The sequence below is a fragment of the Morus notabilis genome, unplaced genomic scaffold (genome assembly GCF_000414095.1).
Source record: "Morus notabilis unplaced genomic scaffold, ASM41409v2 Scaffold406, whole genome shotgun sequence".
NCBI classification, from domain to species: domain Eukaryota; kingdom Viridiplantae; phylum Streptophyta; class Magnoliopsida; order Rosales; family Moraceae; genus Morus; species Morus notabilis.
The window spans coordinates 308288-314991 of record NW_010364333.1 but is presented as its reverse complement, the minus strand read 5'-3'; positions in this window follow the sequence as shown (position 1 = coordinate 314991).

The window sequence follows — 6704 nt, the reverse complement described above, 5'->3', positions numbered from 1 at the left end:
GGGAAAGAGGAGTTAGGGTTTGGGAGAATCTGGGAGGCAGAGAGAGGGGAGAGAGGAAGGCGTCTAGGGTTTAGAATGCGGAGGGGAAGGGATCTGAGGTTTTAGAGAGAGAGAGGGGGGTTTAGAGAGAGAAAATGGGGGTTAGAGAGAAAGTGGAGTTTTCTGGTGTTTGGGTGAGCAGAAAACGAGGGAAGGAGGGAATTTTAGTTCGGATAGATGTGGAGGGAAGCACAGCGGAGAAAATTAATTTGTTGTGTAGTTTTCTACTTTGGCCCCTCATACTTTTTCGTAATTGTGTTGTGGCCCAGACTTCCTTTTTTCTTTTAGGAATTTTCTTTCATCACTCTTTCTCCCATATAATTAGCAACATTTTTTATTTAATGTAGCTCCAACTTCAAACTCTAGATAACGAGGCACATGGTTTAGCTTTAGGTTTTATCAATATTGTGATTTTTTATATTATTTGATTCAATTCGTTAATAACAAATACATTCATTCTTGAAAAAAAAAAAAAAGTCAGATATTGAGGTGTTTTAAACAAGTTTTCAAGAGCTTATGATTTTAAGAGAGCATAGCATAATTGCAAACAAAAAAAAAACCAAAAAATAAAATAAATCGGTATTTACAAAATATAAAGCTAAAAGTAATGTTTTTGCTCAATACAACAAAAACTTTATAACTTATTCCCAATGCTTTTTTCTTGATTCTCTCTAGCATCAAAAAAAATATTAAAAGAATTAAAAAATAGAGACTTGAAAGCTAGAGTTGGTCAAGCTATTTAATTTATTCAATTTCTCATCTAGTCTTAGCATGTGCACAATAGGAATGAGAAAGCATTCCTATTTCAAAATTGAGAAAATCAGATATTGATTCCCAAGCAAATGGCGTATTTTTTTTTTTCCCATAACATAATAAATAAGTTGTACATGGACGGTTTTTTAGACTACAAGTTCATTTGCAAACCATGAATCTAATAAGAAGTAACTTTTTTATATGACACTAAAAAAAGTTCAAGGATAAAACCAGTTTTGATTTTTTTTCCATGTCAGTTACACAACTGTAATTCATTTGCAAATTATGAATCAAATAAGAAATAATTCTTTTTTATATAGCAGAAAAAAATATTTCAAGGATAAAATCGGTTTTGATGTTTTCTTGTGTCACTACCGTATTACATCATTTAGATAAGTACAATAATTACCGCAAGTTATTATCATATCATTATTAGTAATTATATATATTTTTTATATATAATATGAGATTTTAAACACGCAATTTCTGTTTGAACTCTCTTGCGGATGTCACTAGACTAAAAGGTCTTAGGCGAGTAACATAGACTTTGGATAATTATTGACTCATAGAAGTGACAAAAAAAAATTTTAAATCGTTTATATAAAATAATTTATTTCATTTATATATATATATATATACACATATATACACATATATACATACACATAGTAAAGCGTTGCTGGTAGAAGGGGCATGTATGGAAAGAAACGAGAAAGTAGAGGCCTTTAGATAATTAGCGAAAGCATGATTGCAAACTACACAAAAAAGATAAAACTCTCGGGCAAGTACCGCAACTGGATTATAATGGAAGAAAAAGTGGAAATAGAAAGAAAGCAAGTAAATTCCAAAAAAAGAAAACAAAAACAATATTGTAAAGAATCGCCAATAAGCGCCATATTATTATCTATCTTAATCAATTTATAATTATTTGGCACCCATTTCTGGTCTTTTTAACTGTCGTTTTTCATCTTTTTCTCGTCAAACGCTCAAAGGCTCACCAAAATTTGCTTCTCCATTTTCTCTCAACACACAGTTATGTTTGGCAAAAGAAAAAAAAAAAGAAAAAATAATTTTATGAATTAAAAAAAAACAAAATACATCATTTCGACCCTATTAGGGTAATTTTTGTTCTTCTTGTTTCTAAACGTAAAACAATCAAAATCAGTCTAAAATGCTAATAAAGTTGTGCGTGTTTAATGTGTTTAGCTTAAAAGGGCTGCTTTGCTTGGAGATCTTTTTCCCGGTTTGCTACACACATTAGATGATTTTCAACTTTCATAAACAATAAAATTCCGTATCTATATATTTTAATAACATTATTAGATACATTGAGATGTTAAGAAATAAATCTTAGATTTTTTCCCTTCCCTTCCTTGTGAATTAAGTAGAAAAAAGAGATAAAACAGCAAACGAAAGCTGCTAAAATCCATCGCTAATCTTGCCATGTGCACTTATATTTAAAAATTCATTATATTATTAACACCAGAGAGAACAAAATAAATATTGGGGGCTAATCTTGCCAGTGGCCACCAACCAAGGAAAAGAGGAGAAGGTAAAGTAAAGCCACTAGCAGTAGTTCGGACTCAATACTTTTTCTCAATGTTTTTTGAATTCTTTTGTTCAAGTTTTTTTTTTTTTCCTCGTAAATTAAGTTTTTCTTTTGTGCTAAAAGGCAATGAGTTTATAGATTGTCCGATGATACTAATCGCAACTCTAGTCTTGTATGATCCAATAAAATGAATGGAAAGTTACCCAAACATTTTGTCCATAAAAACTAAAACACAAATCAAACATTTACACACACGCATACATAATATATGAGTTTATTGGTGCATTCATTTAGATGTTCGATTTCGAAAGACGGTAGACGTCTATTCCCTTTAAGCATTTCATTTTGAGTTTATTGGTGAAACCAGTTGTTTGTCAGGATTGTGGTTTTACTGTAGTTTGAGATTTTTGTATCAGGATTAGTGTTTGTATTGCCTTGATTTGGAAATATATTCTCATTGTCAAAATAATAATAAAAATGTAGCATAATTAACAAGTGCGCTAGCGCGATGGGACAATAATAGTATGGTGTTCAATGGACTGTTATTTGCAAAAATTCCGTAAGCGTATGATGTCAAGTTTTATAGTAAAAATGGTGAATAAGGTTATTATCTCCACAGAGATGTTATCAAATTTTTACTAAGTATTGTAATTATAATATTCCTAATTTTATTTAGAAAATCAAATCAAATAAAATTGCAAGAATTAAATAAAAATAAAAGACTAAGAAATTAATACAAACTCAAGAGTGCAATGGAAGGAGAAATCAATATATGTAAATACTAGAGGTTTGGCTCCACTTAACCATCAATTATGCTTCTCAGTGGCATTGTATTACTAATTAATTTTCTTAGTGCCAAGAATCAAAAAAATATTTCAACTCCCTCTCTCTCTCAAGTGTCAAGTAAGAATAATTCATAAATTCAGATTTCAATATCTGTTGGTTTCCGAAACGATTTCGGATGTGGAAGCGTGTATGTTCGGATCGTGTATAATAAAAACTTTCATAAAATTTTTAAATACTCTATAGAATATATTAATTTACACAATAATTAATTAATCATATTAATTTATAAATATAGATACTTAGCAATTGATTAGGTGGATAACTTGACTTTTTTTATCACGAACGGTCTAAGCTCGAAGCCTTCTTAGAAAACCCCAATCTTTCTCGTCTAGTCTTTGAAATCTGCAAGACTTAGAGTGTGGGCTCTAATATAGAACTATTCGGATTTGATTACTCACTAATTTGTGTTTCTCCACCATCAACGCATGTATGTGAAAGAATTGAGAATTGAAAGAACTTTTCTTCTCTTTTTCTCTCTCTAAGAATTCAACCACTATAGGAGTTAGAGAGCAAAAATTATGCTCTCCAATTTTCTATTTTCTCCTATTTATAGAATACTAGGAAGACCCCTTTGCTTTAACTTGAAGGCAAAGTAATAGACAATTGATTATTACTTTATTTTAAATCTCATTTAAAATACAGTTTCCCATTTAATTTTTGAAACAAAATTCTCTCCCTTCCCTGTATGTTATGGCCGGCCACACCATAAGGAGATCTCTCGTGGTTAGCGCAAATTGCAGGCAGGAGAAGGAGAAAAAATTCATCATTTATCTAGTTTCTAATTTTAGCTCAAATTCAAATCTAAATAAAGTCAAAATTCACTTTCCTTTTGAATTTGATTGTGAAACTTGTCAAACAAGTAAACCAGATATCTTAGAGAGCAAGCAACTGAATTCCAGTGGGATTCACCATGTGCCACACGCCTTTATGCACCTCTCTGTGCTTGGGTATGCGGCCTTCTGTGGTCTCACCACAGTGTGTTGTAAAATTAATTTAATTAAATAATCACATTATTTATTCGAGTGATATTAAATCCCAATAATTCACATTGTCTTGCAAATATTACAAAGATAGCCCGGAGACTCATGGATCTATAATTCTGAGCTCCAATAAAATTAATAATTAATTAAACTATTTAATTAATTGATTTAATTATATTAATTTAAAAAGTTACTCCACTAAGAACTTGAAATTGCACTCTCGAAATTATAGATATAATTTACTTCTAAGAACTTGAAGTGTCCATTTGATATAGTCACTACATATAGATTCATCCTCCATAAATAATTCATAATTAGAGCTAGAGCTAGGTAAAATCCGTTAACATCTCTAATTACATCTTTATCTTTGAGTACCATTGATTCTCTAATGAATAGTATAGTCATAAAACACATTCATGAATACAAGTTTGTTACTTATTTAAGTACCGAATTAGTTCTCAAGGAAATTATTTATCTACTTCTTCAAGGAAGAAGGAATGAATTCTATCTCGTATATTAGCATTCTCAGCTATTTATTTCATCATGCTTCCAATATAAAAGGAATATGATTTAGGATTTTGAAATTTGTACCGAATAAGTCAAAAATATGAATGCATAAATAAGAGTACGTTAATAACTCAGAATTAAGATCATTCTATATATGACCATCGATAGACTCAACATTGATTTCCTATACTTAACGGAAATTATCTAGAAAATCAAATTGTGTCTATGTCCCAGTTCAATATAATCTTATTATGAATAATACACTCATTAAATATCCCTCTATATTAATGATGCGAATAATACGATTCTATTCTTAATGAGAATGATGTGTATTAGTAATGTTTCAATAAAAGATTCCGTAACTTTAATTAAATTCATTACGAACATTATTTCGATTATTATCCTTAAATATTATCCTCTCATATATAACACCTATATACAATATTTAAAGTTACATAAATAATTGTAAAATTTTCAATAATATTCATAAAGTATTAATAATACATGCACATAAATAATGAAAAAATAATTTTATTAATAAAATAATAAATATCATTTTTACATCTCATGCTTTAATGACACTGTTCCTAACAATATCCATATTCAAAATCAAGAAAATAAGAATTTATTACGATTCTTTCAAAAATGCTTCAAAGGAATCATTGGCCTCCTAAACTTTATAAAATCCTAGGTTGTGTTATTTTTAAGTCGCATCTAAAATTCTCTCTCTCGAGTGCCGAATTCTACATACCAAATCATCAAATTAATGGCCAACACAATTTAAAAGCATTAAGAATAAAATAACACAAATAAACCATGAAAATCCTCAATAAATAATTGGCAATCAAAATATAATATCAAGCATAGGCTACATCTCTCCTCTAGACAAATTAAAAATAGTTCATCATGAAATTAAAGAAAAACAAAAGCATGGCTCTAATCTAACAATATATGAAAGAGTCAAAACTCTTCAACCCCTCCAATTAGCTTCTTTTTTTATTTTTTTATCTTTATTTTTTTGTGAATTTTTTTTTTTACATTTTAAATTTTTTTGTGTGTTTTTTAAAATATGATGTTCCTCACTCAACTCCTATAAGAGTAATTTTTTCGCATGTGTTGTTATTTTATTTTTGGTTGGTTAAAATAATTTTCTTCGAATGTGTCCATACTTAATTTTTCATCAATTGTTTTCTTTACACATATTTCTTTTTAAAATAAATTCAAAAATTCTTAAATAGTTGTATAAATGAATTTCTCATTATTCGGTAAATAATAAACTCTTCAAATCTTTCTAACACAGCAATACATGCAGAACACATTACAAAACTAGTCATAATGGAAAAAGAGAGAAAAATGATTCGAAAGAGAATTAAGCGAGGCCGTCTCCAGAATTAGCCTTCTTCTCCGTACCAGAATTCCTCTTCCTCCTTCAAAATCTCCCAAGAGTGCAAAAAAAGTCCCTTTAAAAAGCCCTAAGAATGCCTATTTATAAGTTTTGAAGCAGAGGAGCAAAAACAAAGTAAGTTTCCCTTCAAAACCCAAAATTCTAAATTCTCAAAACCCAAAATTTTCAAGTCCCACTATTCATGTGTCCTGTCCAAGATGCAGAGCAACTAAAACGTCACCGAACCTACATATAAAACACTAAAACACACTTAAAATTCACAAAAGCCTTGAGAACTAACAAAATATCAGGCATAAATGGTACTTAATTTGTCAATAAAACTCACTCATCAACTGTGTTGGATCAATATATAAGAGTTATAGAACTGTGGACACATAGCAAGTCAAGGCATTACACGATAACACATGACTATGGCTTAATTTAGTGTTGCTGTAGATTTTGAAAAAAATTACTTTTAGTTGCGTTGAAAGAAAAAGCAGCTGAGTGTTTGGTAAACTATAATTATAGTAGCTGTGTTGATTACAAATCAATGTAACAACGTTTGGTAAATTATAAAGTTGAATTGCTGTGGATAGTTAATAATTACGACTATATTATATTATACTATACTATAATATATGTATAT